The sequence below is a fragment of the Salmo trutta genome, unplaced genomic scaffold, assembly GCF_901001165.1.
Source record: "Salmo trutta unplaced genomic scaffold, fSalTru1.1, whole genome shotgun sequence".
NCBI classification, from domain to species: Eukaryota; Metazoa; Chordata; class Actinopteri; order Salmoniformes; family Salmonidae; genus Salmo; species Salmo trutta.
In genome coordinates this window covers 2,894,509-2,910,326 of record NW_021822911.1, presented here as the reverse complement: position 1 = coordinate 2,910,326, position 15,818 = coordinate 2,894,509, and positions in this window count along the sequence as shown.

The following is a 15,818-nucleotide window of genomic DNA, read 5'->3' as shown; positions in this document are numbered from 1 at the left end:
GGTGTGTGATTATTTCTGGCTGGGTACTCTCCTGACATAATCTAATGTTTTGTTTTCGTTGTAAAGCCTTTTTGAAATCGGACAAGGTCGTTAGATAAAGGAGCGTCTTGTCTTTAAAATGGTGTAAAATAGTCATATGTTTGAGAATTTGAAGTAATAGCATTTTTAAGGTATTTGAATATCGCGCCACTCGATTCCACTGGCTGTTGACTAGGTGGGACGATTTCAAAATGGGAGAAGTTAGGAGCAATTTATATAAGGACAGTATTTGGTATCATGATAAGTTACCAATACTACCTAAGTCATTGTTTAGAGATGCGGCAAGATTGACACATGGGCAGAGCCATGTGTCAACAGGGGGATAGTAGAGCAGGTTCGGAAACACTTTGTGGCCTATTGGATAACGAACTACTTAAACAAATATTTTTTATAATAAATAAGTATATTAAATGGGAAGAAGCGGTCCCAACTTACTGGGTGGACACGATTAGGGTAGTTGGTTTACTAGGATCTATCTCTTTAAATAATGGATTACATTTTAGCTGATCAGGTAAACCATATAGAATGCCAGAGTTAGGGAGGCCAGAACAGGTCGACATAGAAGTTGAAGATATACTAACAGAACACATGGTTAACCAAACCCGTATGTCCGAGACTTTGTGTCCAACAGGTGAATTACAGGAGAAGATGATTCACTCAATCCAACCAGGAGACTGGGTGTGGATCCAGTCCCTGAGGAGAAAAAAACTGGAAGCAGCCACGGTGGGAGGGCCCATTACAAAGTGTTCCTGGTAATAGCCTTCACGGTGAGAATAGCTGAAAGAGGTACCTGGGTTCATATCACACATTGCAGGAGGGTAAGACACACTGACACTGTCGAACAATCACAGAGTTAGGAGAAGAACCGAATACCAATAAGGTTCGGGGGTTACCTCTCTAACGAAGATTCCCTAACCCGCCCAATCCTCACTGTGTGCGTTCATAGAAGTGAAAGTGTGGGTTGGCCTCTAGCCAGTGATATATTCTCCGGGAGGGGGTGGGGCTTTACAGGGGTACTGGTCAGTCTGAGCTGTCTGATTGTGGGAGCCATATTCCTAATACACCATGAACCACTCGAGAAGTCAGAAAGTGGTAACTTGACCCATAGTGTAGAAGATGAGGAGTTTTTATGGCCTAGGTACAAAAGGTCACTCGATCTGGATAAAAAGGAAGTGAGAGTAGAGTTAAGGAAGGATGTCTCAATAGAGTTCTATGCAGACCAAATGGGGTCCCTAACCTCTAGGACTCGGACTTCATGGGGAAGATATCTGTGTAGATCCCGGTGTAACTCATGGAATCAGGTCATAGCTCACACAGAGAGAGAAGGCTATGTCAATCCACACACCCAATATAGAAACAGATGGAGTATAGTGAAGGCCAGGGTTTTTGACTGCAATCCAGAGCAAGGGAAGTATTGCTTGAAGATAGGAATGACCATTAAAAGCATAAAGAAAGATGATTTAGGGTTATGGTATGTTGGCCTTGACCAGACCATTGTCGACACTGCGGTACCATTCCGAGTAGTAGAGGTTAGGACAGGATATAGTTCTACCGCCAGCCAGAATACCAGTAGTACCCCTGATAAAACGGACATTACCCGTGTAGTCATCCAGAGCCAAGGACCGGTGAGGATAGTTCAGACAAAAGATCTTAACTTGTTATGGATAGGGGGCAGTATTTTCACGGCCGGATAAAAAACATCCCCGATTTAATCTGATTATTACTCCTGCCCAGAAACTAGAATATGCATATAATTATTAGCTTTGGATAGAAAACACTCCAAAGTTTCTAAAACTGTTTGAATGGTGTCTGTGAGTATAACATAACTCATTTGGCAGGCCAAAACCTGAGAAGATTCCAAACAGGAAGCGCCCTCTCTGACTATTTCTTGGCCTTCTTGATCATCTCTATCCAAAACAGGGGATCTCTGCTGTAACGTGACATTTTCTAACGCTCCCATAGGCTCTCAGAAGGCGCCAGAACGTTGAATGATGACTTTGCAGGCCTTGGCTGAAAAACAGTAGCGCATTTGGATAGTGGTCGATCTGAGAACAATGAGACTGGGGCGCGCGTGCACGAGAAGACTCCATGTTTTTATTTTCAGTCTTTGAACGAAAACAGGGTTTCCCGGTCTGAATATTATCGCTTTTTTACGAGAAAAATTGCATAAAATTTGATTTTAAACAGCGTTTGACATGCTTCGAAGTACGGTATTGGAATATTTTGAATTTTTTTGTCACAAAATGCGGCGGGCGCGTCACCCTTCTTTACCCTTCGGATAGTGTCTTGAATGCACAACAAAACGCCGCTATTTGGATATAACTATGGATTATTTGGAACCAAACAAACATTTGTTATTAACGTAGAAGTCCTGGGAGTGCATTCTGACGAAGAACAGCAAAGGTAATCCAGTTTTTCTTATAGTAAATCTGAGTTTTGTGAGTACCAAACTTGGTGGGTGTCAAAATAGCTAGCCATGATGGCCGGGCTATCTACTCAGAATATTGCAAAATGTGCTTTCACCAAAAAGCTATTTTAAAATCGGACACCTCGATTGCATAAAGGAGTTCTGTATCTATAATTCTTAAAATAATTGTTATGTTTTTTGTGAACGTTTATCGTGAGTATTTTAGTAAATTCACCGGAAGTGTTCGGTGGGAATGCTAGTTCTGAACGTCACATGCTAATGTAAAAAGCTGTTTTTTTGTCACGGTTGTCGTCTGTAATGGAGGACCAAGGCGCAGCGGAAGTGTTGATACTCATATTTTATTTCCCCAACAAAAGGAGTAAAGCATCCACCGGAAAACAAAAAAACCACGACAGCAGCAGCAACAGTTTGCAGGCTTAAAAACCACAGTGCAAAACAATTCCCCACAACCCCAAAGACAAACACACACACCTATATAGGACTTCCAATCAAAGGCAACTATACACACCTGCCTTCAATTGGAAGTCCCAATCATCAACCCAACATTTAACCTCTTATGGCTAGGGGGCAGTATTTTCACGGCTGGATAAAAAACGTACCCGATTTAATCTGATTATTAGTCCTGCCCAGAAACTGGAATATGCATATAATTATTAGCTTTGGAGAGAAAACACTCCAAAGTTTCTGAAACTGTTTGAATGGTGTCTGTGAGTATAACAGAACTCCTATGGCAGGCAAAAACCTGAGATGCTTCTGTTCAGGAAGTACCCTGTCTGAACATGTCTTGCCCTTCTTTATTATCTCTATCGTTTACAAAGGATCTCTGCTCTTACGTGACACTTCGCACGTCTCCAATGAGGTCTCATAGCCCGGGAATAACAGGAATGACGTAATTCAAAGCCCTGCCTGAAACAAAGGAGAGCAAAAGCTAAGTGGTCACTCAATGGACTAAGCCTTAGGCGCGTGACACGCCCCGCCCCCGGCTTTCGGTTTTTTCCTCAGTTTACAGACAGGCAGATTCCCGGTCGGAATATTATCGCTTCTCTACGAGATAAATTGCATAAAAATTGGTTTTAAACAGCGGTTGACATGCTTCGAAGTACGGTAATGGAATATTTAGAAATTTTTTGTCATATTTTGCGTCATGCTCGTGGCCGAGATTTAGCGTTGGGCCAGTGTCTAGAACGCACGAACAAAACGTCTTGATGGAACATAACGATGGATTATTTGGGACCAAACCTACATTTGTTATTGAAGTAGAAGTCCTGGCAGTGTATTCTGACGAAGAACAAGCAAGGTAAGAACATTTTTCTTATAGGAAATGTGATTTTGGTGAAGGCTAAACTTGCAGGGTGTCTAAATAGCTAGCCCTGTAATGCCGGGCTATGTACTTAGATTATTGCAAAATGTGCTTCATCCGAAAAGCTATTTTAAAATCGGACATATCGAGTGCATAGAGGAGTTCTGTATCTATAATTCTTAAAATAATTGTTATGCTTTTTGTGAACGTTTATCGTGAGTAATTTAGTAAAATCACCGGAAGTGTTCGGTGGGAATGCTAGTTCTGAACGTCACATGCTAATGTAAAAAGCTGGTTTTTGATATAAATATGAACTTGATTGAACAGACATGCATGTATTGTATAACATAATGTCCTAGGTGTGTCATCTGATGAAGATCATCAAAGGTTAGTGCTGCATTTAGCTATGGTTTGGGTTTATGTGAAATGATATGCTAGCTTGAAAAATGGGTGTCTGAATATTTCTGGCTGGGTACTCTGCTGACATATTCTAATGTTTTGCTTTCGCTGTAAAGCCTTTTTGAAATCGGACAGTTTGGTTAGATAAAGGAGAGTCTTGTCTTTAAATAGCTGTAAAATAGTCATATGTTTGAAAAATGGAAGTTTTCGATTTTAGAGGAGTTTGAATTTCGCGCCCCGCCCATCATTGGATATTGGAGCAATCGTTCCGCTAGCGGAACGTGTAGATGTAAGAGGTTAACAAACACAAACCTGCCACGTCCTGATCCCAAAACTAAAACACTAGCTCCATCTGCTGGTCAGGACGTGACATTTTTGATATAAATATGACCTTGATTGAACAAAACATGCATGTATTGTATAACATAATGTCCTAGGAGTGTTATCTGATGAAGATCATCAAAGGTTATTGCTGCATTTAGCTGTGGTTTTGTTTTTTGTGACATTATATGCTAGCTTGAAAAATGGGTGTCTGATTATTTCTGGCTGGGTACTCTGCTGACATAATCTAATGTTTTGCTTTCACTGTAAAGCCTTTTTGAAATCGGACAGTGTGGTTAGATTTAGGAGAGTCTTGTCTTTAAAATGGTGTAAAATAGTCATATGTTTGAAAAATGGAAGTTTTCGGATTTTCGAGGACTTTGTATTTCACGCCACCCCCATCATTGGATATTGGAGCAGGTGTTCCGCTAGCGGAACGTCTTGATGTAAGAAGAAGTGATTGAGGTGGAGACTTGGTTTTGGGGATTCCAACCTATGGCTGGAATGGATTCAGTATACAGCTAGATCAGTAGCTAAAGAAGAAGGTTATGCCTGCGCAACAGCCAAACTTCAGTTGACAACCATCCCCTTTCTACTCGATGGAATTCATTTACCAAGGGGAATGGCCTGTATGGCAAAGCTGTTCATGAAGGCAAGGAAGCCAGACAGTTGCACTGATCTGAATTATCTGTATCCTATGTGCCCATTAGATCCAGACTTCCCCTTTTCACAGTGGCAGGAGGAGACTATTATTGTGTGGCTCGACACAACACACACGGATGGAACGTAGGGGAAGTAAGAACATGCAATAGGACAGAGAATGTTACAACTGACGAGACAATGAGGGACCTGACTGGGTGGTTGAGTTCCGAGGACTTTAGTAAGATAAAAAGGCAGAGAGCGGATGTCTGGTGGTTGTGTGGAGGTATGAAGCTGTGGCCAAACCTGCCTGCAAATTGGACTGGTATTTGTGCATTGGTACAGTTAGGCATGCCCTTCACCCTTATACAACACAAAGACCTAGTGCCAGGTGAAAGAGAGGGGAGGAGTGCTCCGTCAGGGTCCTTTGACGATAGAATTTACATTGATAGCATTGGGGTTCCAAGGGGGGTGCCTGATGAGTTTAAAGCTAGGAATCAGATATGGGCTGGATTGGAAGCAAGTATTTTTTGGTGGTCGACTCTCAATAAAAATGTGGATTGGATAAATTACATTTATTATAACCAACAGCGTTTCATCAACTATACCAGAGAGGCAATTCAAGGGTTAGCAGAACAGACAGCTGCGACCACTTTGATGGTATTGCAGAATAGAATAGCTTTGGATATGCTTCTGGCTGAAAAGGGTGGTGTGTGTGTGATGTTCGGATCTGAATGCTGTACTTTCATCCCTGAGAACACAGCTCCAGATGGATCAGTGACCAAGGTCCTGGCCGGTCTAAACAATTTAGCTCAGGAGTTAGCAGAAAATTCCGGGGTGGACACGGCACTCACGGGATGGTTTGATAGTACGTTCGGAAAATGGAAAAAGGTTGTAATCACTGTGTTGTGGGCTGCTTTCACCTGTATGACTGTGTTGATATTATGTGGTTGTTGTTTGGTCCCTTGTGCGAGAGGTCTCATTTCCAGGGCTCTGGAGAGATCGATGACGGAGCAGATGGTGAGATATGGACCGATTCCAAGTTCAGACCAGTGGGATGACAAATACCTACCGCCGAGCCTGGTGGAGGATTCATTCAATTATGAGGAGCCCATGTTAGACGAGACCATCTTTAATGTTTAGGAAGACTGTTTCTCTAAATGAAGGTCATAGCAAAAATCCTAATCCGAAGAGTTATGACTGGACATAGGCTTAGAACAGTCATTGATAAGTATGTAATGAAAATACATGTATTCGTTTTCTTTGATCTAGTTTGATTTTGTGTGACATTTCTGAATCCAAGAAATATAGATGTGTTATAGTGTATGTGAAATATTTAGCCAATAGGGCGGATTGTAATGGAAATAATATGATTAAAGGTTTGACTAAATGATTTCACCCTGAAAAGGTATAACAGAGTGATTATAAGATGAATGTACTAATGTGTGTGTGTCGGAAAAGTTGAAGCTTAATGATTTAGCAATGTAAGCAACCAGACAGCAGACAACTTGTGACCACTGTGAAACTGATAACAGGAAGAAGGTCTCCCCACCCAGAGAGGGGAGAAACCTTTAGGCTTGCAGTAGATTTTGTAACATGGGGCAGGATATGATAAGCAATGTATGAGATGGAGAAGACTTGTAAATAAGCATTGACAGTGTTAACTTGTTATGGATAGGGGGCAGTATTTTCACGGCCGGATAAAAAACGTACCCGATTTAATCTGGTTATTACTCCTGCCCAGAAACTAGATATGCATATAATTAGTAGCTTTGGATAGAAAACACTCCAAAGTTTCTAAAACTGTTTGAATGGTATCTGTGAGTATAACAGAACTCAAATGGTAGGCCAAAACCTGAGAAGATTCTGTACAGGAAGTACCCTGTCTGACCATTTCTTGGCCTTCTTTGTCATCTCTATCCAAAACAAAGGATCTCTGCTGTAACGTGACACTTTCTAAGGCTCCCATAGGCTCTCAGAAAGCGCCAGAAAGTTGAATGATGACTCTGCAGTTACTGGCTGACAAACAGTAGCCCATTTGGTAAGTGCTCAATCTGAGAACAATGAGACGGGTGTGCGCATGCACGTGAAGAGTCCATTTTACTTTTTCAGTCTTTGAACGAAAACAATGACTCTTGGTCGGAATATTATCGCTATTTTACGAGAAAAATTGCATAAAAGTTGATTTTAAACAGCGTTTGACATGCTTCGAAGTACGGTAATGGAATATTTTGAATTTTCTTGACACGATATGTGCCGGGCGCGTCACCCTTCGGATAGTGTCTTGAACGCAAGAACAAAACGCCGCTATTTTGATATAACTATGGATTATTTGGAATCAAACCAACATTTGTTGTTGAAGTAGAAGTCCTGGGAGTGCATTCTGATGAAGAACAGCAAAGGTAATCAAACTTTTGTAATAGTAAATCGGAGTTTGGTCAGGGCTAAACTTGGTGGGTGTCTAAATAGCTAGCCGTGATGGCTGGGCTATCTACTCAGAATATTGTAAAATGTGCTTTCACCGAAAAGCTATTTTAAAATCGGACACCTCGATTGCACAATGGAGTTCTGTATCTATAATTCTTAAAATAATTGTTATGTTTTTTGTGAACGTTTATCGTGAGTAATTTAGTAAATTCACCGGAGGTTTGCGGGGGGTATGCTAGTTCTGAACATCACATGCTAATGTAAAAAGCTGCTTTTGGATATAAATATGAACTTGATTGAACAAAACATCCATGTATTGTATAACATAATGTCCTAGGTGTGTCATCTGATGAAGATCATCAAAGGTTAGGGCTGCATTTAGCTGTGGTTTTGTTTTTTGTGACATTATATGCTAGCTTGAAAAATGGGTGTCTGACTATTTCTGGCTGGGTACTCTGCTGACATAATCTAATGTTTTGCTTTTGCTGTAAAGCCTTTTTGAAATCGGACAGTGTGGTTAGATAAAGGAGAGTCTAGTCTTTAAAATGCTGTGAAATAGTCACGCTAATGTTATTCAGCCAGAGGCTGCCTCGATATCATTCATCTTTTTCCCGGGTTCTGAGAGCCTATGGGAGCCGTAGGAAGTGTCACGTTACAGCAAAGATCCTCAGTTTTCATTAAAGAGAGCCAAGAAGAACAAGAACTTGTCAGAGAGGGCACTTCCTGTAAGGAATCTTCTCAGGTTTTTTGCCTGCCATATGAGTTCTGTTATACTCACAGACACCATTCAAACAGTTTTAGAAACGTTAGGATGTTTTCTATCCAAAGCCAATAATTATATGCATATTCTAGTTACTGGGCAGGAGTAGTAACCAGATTAAATCGGGTACGTTTTTTATCCGGCCGTGTCAATACTGCCCCTTAGCCCTAACAGGTTAAATAAAGGTGAAATAATAAAAATAAAATGTCCTATATCAAAATGAATCAGATTACATGGAGAGGGGGACCTGATCCTAGATCATAATGAATCAGATTACATGGAGAGGGGGGGACCTGATCCTAGATCATAATGAATCAGATTACATGGAGAGGGGGGACCTGATCCTAGATCATAATGAATCAGATTACATGGAGAGGGGGGACCTGATCCTAGATCATAATGAATCAGATTACATGGAGAGGGGGGACCTGATCCTAGATCATAATGAATCAGATTACATGGAGAGGGGGGACCTGATCCTAGATCATAATGAATCAGATTACATGGAGAGGGGGGACCTGATCCTAGATCATAATGAATCAGATTACATGGAGAGGGGGACCTGATCCTAGATCATAATGAATCAGATTACATGGAGAGGGGGGGACCTGATCCTATATCATAATGAATCAGATTACATGGAGAGGGGGACCTGATCCTAGATCATAATGAATCAGATTACATGGAGAGGGGCGGACCTGATCCTAGATCATAATGAATCAGATTAGATGGAGAGGGGGGACCTGATCATAGATCATAATGAATCAGATTACATGGAGAGGGGGGACCTGATCCTAGATCATAATGAATCAGATTACATGGAGATGGGGGACCTGATCCTAGATTATAATGAATCAGATTACATGGAGAGGGGGGACCTGATCCTAGATCATAATGAATCAGATTACATGGAGAGGAGGGACCTGATCCTAGATCATAATGAATCAGATTACATGGAGAGGGGGGACCTGATCTTAGATCATAATGAATCAGATTACATGGAGAGGGGGGACTTGATCTTAGATCATAATGAATCAGATTACATGGAGAGGGGGGACCTGATCCTATATCATAATGAATCAGATTACATGGAGCGAGGGACGTGATCCTATATCATAATGAATCAGATTACATGTAGAGGGGGGGACCTGATCCTAGATCATAATGAATCAGATTACATGGAGAGGAGGGGGGACCTGATCCTAGATCATAATGAATCAGATTACGTGGAGAGGGGGGACCTGATCCTATATCATAATGAATCAGATAACATGGAGAGGGGGGACCTGATCCTAGATCATAATGAATCAGATTACATGGAGAGGGGGGACCTGATCTTATATCATAATGAATCAGATTACATGGAGAGGGGACCTGATCCTAGATCATAATGAATCAGATTACATGGAGAGGAGGGGGGACCTGATCCTAGATCATAATGAATCAGATTACATGGAGAGGGGGGACCTGATCCTAGATCATAATGAATCAGATTACATGGAGAGGGGCGGACCTGATCCTAGATCATAATGAATCAGATTACAAGGAGATGGGGGACCTGATCCTAGAACATAATGAATCAGATTACATGGAGAAGGGGGACTTGATCTTAGATCATAATGAATCAGATTACATGGAGAGGGGGGACCTGATCCTATATCATGATGAATCAGATTACATGGAGCGAGGGACGTGATCCTATATCATAATGAATCAGATTACATGTAGAGGGGGGGGACCTGATCCTAGATCATAATGAATCAGATTACATGGAGAGGAGGGGGGACCTGATCCTAGATCATAATGAATCAGATTACGTGGAGAGGGGGGACCTGATCCTATATCATAATGAATCAGATTACATGGAGAGGGGGGACCTGATCCTAGATCATAATGAATCAGATTACATGGAGAGGGGGGACCTGATCTTATATCATAATGAATCAGATTACATGGAGAGGAGGGGGGACCTGATCCTAGATCATAATGATTCAGATTACATGGAGAGGGGACCTGATCCTAGATTATAATGAATCAGATTACATGGAGAGGAGGGGGGGACCTGATCCTAGATCATAATGAATCAGATTACATGGAGAGGGGACCTGATCCTAGATCATAATGAATCAGATTACATGGAGAGGGGCGGACCTGATCCTAGATCATAATGAATCAGATTACATGGAGATGGGGGACCTGATCCTAGATCATAATGAATCAGATTACATGGAGAAGGGGAACTGATCCTAGATCATAATGAATCAGATTACATGGAGAGGGGGGACATGATCCTAGATCATAATGAATCAGATTACATGGACAGGAGGGACCTGATCCTAGATCATAATGAATCAGATTACATGGAGAGGGGGGACCTGATCCTATATCATAATGAATCAGATTACATGGAGAGGGGGGACCTGATCCTAGATTATAATGAATCAGATTACATGGAGAGGGGGGACCTGATCCTATATCATAATGAATCAGATTACATGGAGAGGGGGGACCTGATCCTATATCATGATGAATCAGATTACATGGAGAGGAGGGACCTGATCCTAGATTATAATGAATCAGATTACACGGAGAGCCGGATATATATAATATAGGCTACTATTTTTTAATATTTAATATGCCATAAACTATTGTTTTTTTTAACAGTTTTCATTAATTAATTTTAAATTAATTTTTTAGACTTGGAGGCTGCTTAAATGACATGGAGGAAGTCCCCCCTCCTCTCACCTACCTTCCCTATACCCCCCTCCTCTCCCCAACCTTCCCTATACCCCCTCCTCTCCCCTACCTTCCCTCTACCCCCCTCCTCTCCAATACCTTCCCTATACCCCCTCCTCTCCCCTACCTTCCCTATACCCCCCCTCCTCTCCCCTACCTTCCCTATACCCCCTCCTCTCCCCTACCTTCCCTATACCCCCTCCTCTCCCCTACCTTCCCTATACCCCCCTCCTCTCCCCTACCTTCCCTATACCCCCCTCCTCTCCCCAACCTTCCCTATACCCCCTCCTCTCCCTACCTTCCCTATACCCCCTCCTCTCCCTACCTTCCCTATACCCCCTCCTCTCCCCTACCTTCCCTATACCCCCTCCTCTCCCCTACCTTCCCTATACCCCCCTCCTCTCCCCTACCTTCCCTATACCCCCCTCCTCTCCCCTACCTTCCCTATACCCCCCTCCTCTCCCCTACCTTCGCCATACCCCCCTCCTCTCCCCTGCCTTCCCTATACCCCCTCCTCTCCCCTACCTTCCCTATACCCCCCTCCTCTCCCCTACCTTCCCTATACCCCCCTCCTCTCCCCTCCCTTCCCTATCCCCCCTCCTCTCCCCTACCTTCCCTATACCCCCTCCTCTCCCCTACCTTCCCTATACCCCCCCCTCTCATACCTTCCCTATACCCCCTCCTCTCCCCTACCTTCCCTATACCCCCTCCTCTCCCCTACCTTCCCTATACCCCCTCCTCTCCCCTACCTTCCCTATACCCCCTCCTCTCCCCTACCTTCCCTATACCCCCCCCTCCTCTCCCCTACCTTCCCTATACCCCCCCTCCTCTCCCCTACCTTCCCTATACCCCTTCCTCTCCCCAACCTTCCCTATACCCCCTCCTCTCCCCAACCTTCCCTATACCCCCTCCTCTCCCCTACCTTCCCTACACCCCCTCCTCTCCCCTACCTTCCCTATACCCCCCTCCTCTCCCCTACCTTCCCTATACCCCCCTCCTCTCCCCTACCTTCCCTATACCCCCCTCCTCTCCCCTACCTTCCCTATACCCCCTCCTCTCCCCTACCTTCCCTATACCCCCCTCCTCTCCCCTACCTTCCCTATACCCCCTCCTCTCCCCTACCTTCCCTATACCCCCCTCCTCTCCCCTACCTTCCCTATACCCCCCTCCTCTCCCCTACCTTCCCTATACCCCCCCCCCCCATTATGTTGGACCATCATGTTTATTTGTTTGAATCTTGTCTTTGTTTGTGATCAGGTTAGAAGAGAATGACTCCTCAACCCAAGAGGCCCTGGAGCAGCTGTGATCAGGTTAGAAGAGAATGACTCCTCAACCCAAGAGGCCCTGGAGCAGCTGTGATCAGGTTAGAAGAGAATGACTCCTCAACCCAAGAGGCCCTGGAGCAGCTGTGATCAGGTTAGAAGAGAATGACTCCTCAACCCAAGAGGCCCTGGAGCAGCTGTGAGAGAGCAGCAGTGTGGAAACATTTGGGGAAATTTAAAGTAGGTTTCCTGGAAAAGAGGATTGACTGTTATGTAAAGGGTCAGAGCCACTGAGTGGACAAAATATTAAGGATACCTTCCTAATATTAAGTTACACCTGGTCAGTTTGTCATGGAAAGAAAGGTGTCCTTAATGTTTTGTGTAAATTACATAATAATTATACATTTATGGATTGTTTTATGTTGCCTTTTGTTTTCTCTTTATTCAACCTACCATCTACCCACCTGGGGACTGAGGGTTATGAGAGAATCCCCACATCACTAGCTTCTCTTTATTCAACCTGCCATCTACCCACCTGGGGACTGAGGGTTATGAGAGAACCCCCACATCACTAGCTTCTCTTTATTCAACCTGCCATCTACCCACCTGGGGACTGAGGGTTATGAGAGAACCCCCACATCACTAGCTTCTCTTTATTCAACCTGCCATCTACCCACCTGGGGACTGAGGGTTATGAGAGAACCCCCACATCACTAGCTTCTCTTTATTCAACCTGCCATCTACCCACCTGGGGACTGAGGGTTATGAGAGAACCCCCACATCACTAGCTTCTCTTTATTCAACCTGCCATCTACCCACCTGGGGACTGAGGGTTATGAGAGAACCCCCACATCACTAGCTTCTCTTTATTCGACCTGCCATCTACCCACCTGGGGACTGAGGGTTATGAGAGAACCCCCACATCACTAGCTTCTCTTTATTCAACCTGCCATCTACCCACCTGGGGACTGAGGGTTATGAGAGAACCCCCACATCACTAGCTTCTCTTTATTCAACCTGCCATCTACCCACCTGGGGACTGAGGGTTATGAGAGAACCCCCACATCACTAGCTTCTCTTTATTCAACCTGCCATCTACCCACCTGGGGACTGAGGGTTATGAGAGAACCCCCACATCACTAGCTTCTCTTTATTCAACCTGCCATCTACCCACCTGGGGACCGAGGGTTATGAGAGAACCCCCACATCACTAGCTTCTCTTTATTCAACCTGCCATCTACCCACCTGGGGACTGAGGGTTATGAGAGAACCTCCACATCACTAGCTTCTCTTTATTCAACCTGCCATCTACCCACCTGGGGACTGAGGGTTATGAGAGAACCCCCACATCACTAGCTTGCATGTTCTGCAGCCTTGTAAAGATAAGGAGGGGACGACTGGGATGCAGGTTGGCATTTATTGTCATGAATCTTGTTCTGGAGGCAGGTTGGCATTTATTGTCATGAATCTTGCCCTGGAGGCAGGTTGGCATTTATTGTCATGAATCTTGTTCTGGAGGCAGGTTGGCATTTATTGTCATGAATCTTGCCCTGGAGGCAGGTTGGCATTTATTGTCATGAATCTTGCCCTGGAGGCAGTTCAGCAAAGTTTTCACTAGCTGGCACAGGCACAAAGTAATACAATCAGATTTTAATCCTAACCTCAACCACACTGCTAATCCTTCCCTTAAATGAAGACCATAAAACAACATTATTTTCCACAGCCAATTCTGACTTTGCAGCTGACATATATAGAGGAAATCGCACAGTTCTGCCTCCAGGTCAAGATTCATGACAAACGTCAACATGAGACAGGGAGAAGCAATGTAAAAATCAATAACGAAATTGTTTTCACAATTAACATGCTTTTTCTTGTTTCAAGTATGTTTTATTATGAAAAGTACAATATAACCATGTATACTTGTACAACAATGGAGCGTATGTCCACATTTAATTGTACAATTTGTTTTTCCAACATAAAAGACAAGAAATGATCACATTGGTATTTTAACAGTGTTATTGTAAGAGTTTAAATGTTTAAACAGAGGATACATCTAAAACAGGATAAAACAAGTGCAGTATGTTGTGAGAATGTTACTTTAACGTCGACTCATAACGTCACACTATAACTTCATGGGAGTCTTGTGGAAAGACTGCATGTTGTTTTGGGTGGATTGAGTGACGTCTTCAACATTTTGCAGAATATCCCGTGTGTGTGTGTATGTGTGTGTCCAGAATGTGTGTGTGTGTGTGTCGTACGTGTTCAGTGTGTGTGTGTGTGTGTGTTGAGTGTGTGTGTCCAGTTTATGTCTGGTTTGTGTGTGTGTGTGTGTCCAGTTATTATTTCAGGGACACTGAAGAGTCAACATAATGAACCCTAAACGCTGGATAGAGGGGCTCAGTGAATGTGGAGGTGAATGTGATCAGGTGGGTCAGTGTGTCAGAGGAGGCTCTATAGAAGGACAGAGTGCCGGCTGGCCAGTCCAGATACACTCCTACTCTGTGGGAGCTGGAGGGGTGGACGTCTATGGTAGTGGGATTATTATTATGACAGGCAGAGTATCTGTTGTCATAGCAGAACAGACTCCAGGACTTGTCAGTGTATCCAATACCACAGTCATTACCCCCTCCTCTCCTGCTGATTCCTTTATATGTCACTCCTATAACAGCCCCCCCACTCCCACTCCACTCTACCTCCCAGTAACAGCGCCCAGTCAGACCCTCTCTACACAGCACCTGTTCCCTGTCCTCAAACCTCTCTGGGTGATCAGGATACGGCTGCTCCTCTCTCCTCCATGTCACCTTTCTGTTCTCCTCAGACAGAGAGAGGTGTCTGTTTACTGTGTTTAGGTCCAGTGTGAGATCACAGACATCTGATGGATGAAACCAGACACAATATTAGAAATCATCATCATTCACATTAGAATGTTAACTCACTAATTCATTTAATGTAGATGTTTCTAGGTATCAAATGGAGAAGTTAAGGTAACTTGAGACTTGTTGAATGATCACTTGTTATACTGTATGGTAATATAAAACACACTTATTCACAATAATTACACACACACACACACACACACACACACACACACACACACAGACAGACGTTGTCAAAGTAACTCTTTGTAAACGTTGGTGTCCCTGATTTCTGCTTCTGTAGAACTACAGATGATATTTAATATGACCAAGTCAGTAATGATGGGGGTCTTTGACTTTGACTTAACTTGAATTAAGACTTATTCTTAGTCATATTCTTCACAGCAGTCAACACTCACATTTTCTAAGTCCAGGTTTCATTCTGTTCTCTCCACCATGTTCCACACTGTAGCGGTAAGCAGAAAAACAGACAGTCATTGAGGGATACACCTGAACTCTCTCTCACACACACACACACACACACACACACACACACACACACACACACACACACACACACACACACACACACACACACACACACACACACACACACACAGCATATAACTTTGTCCAAGTGGTGGTCAGAATG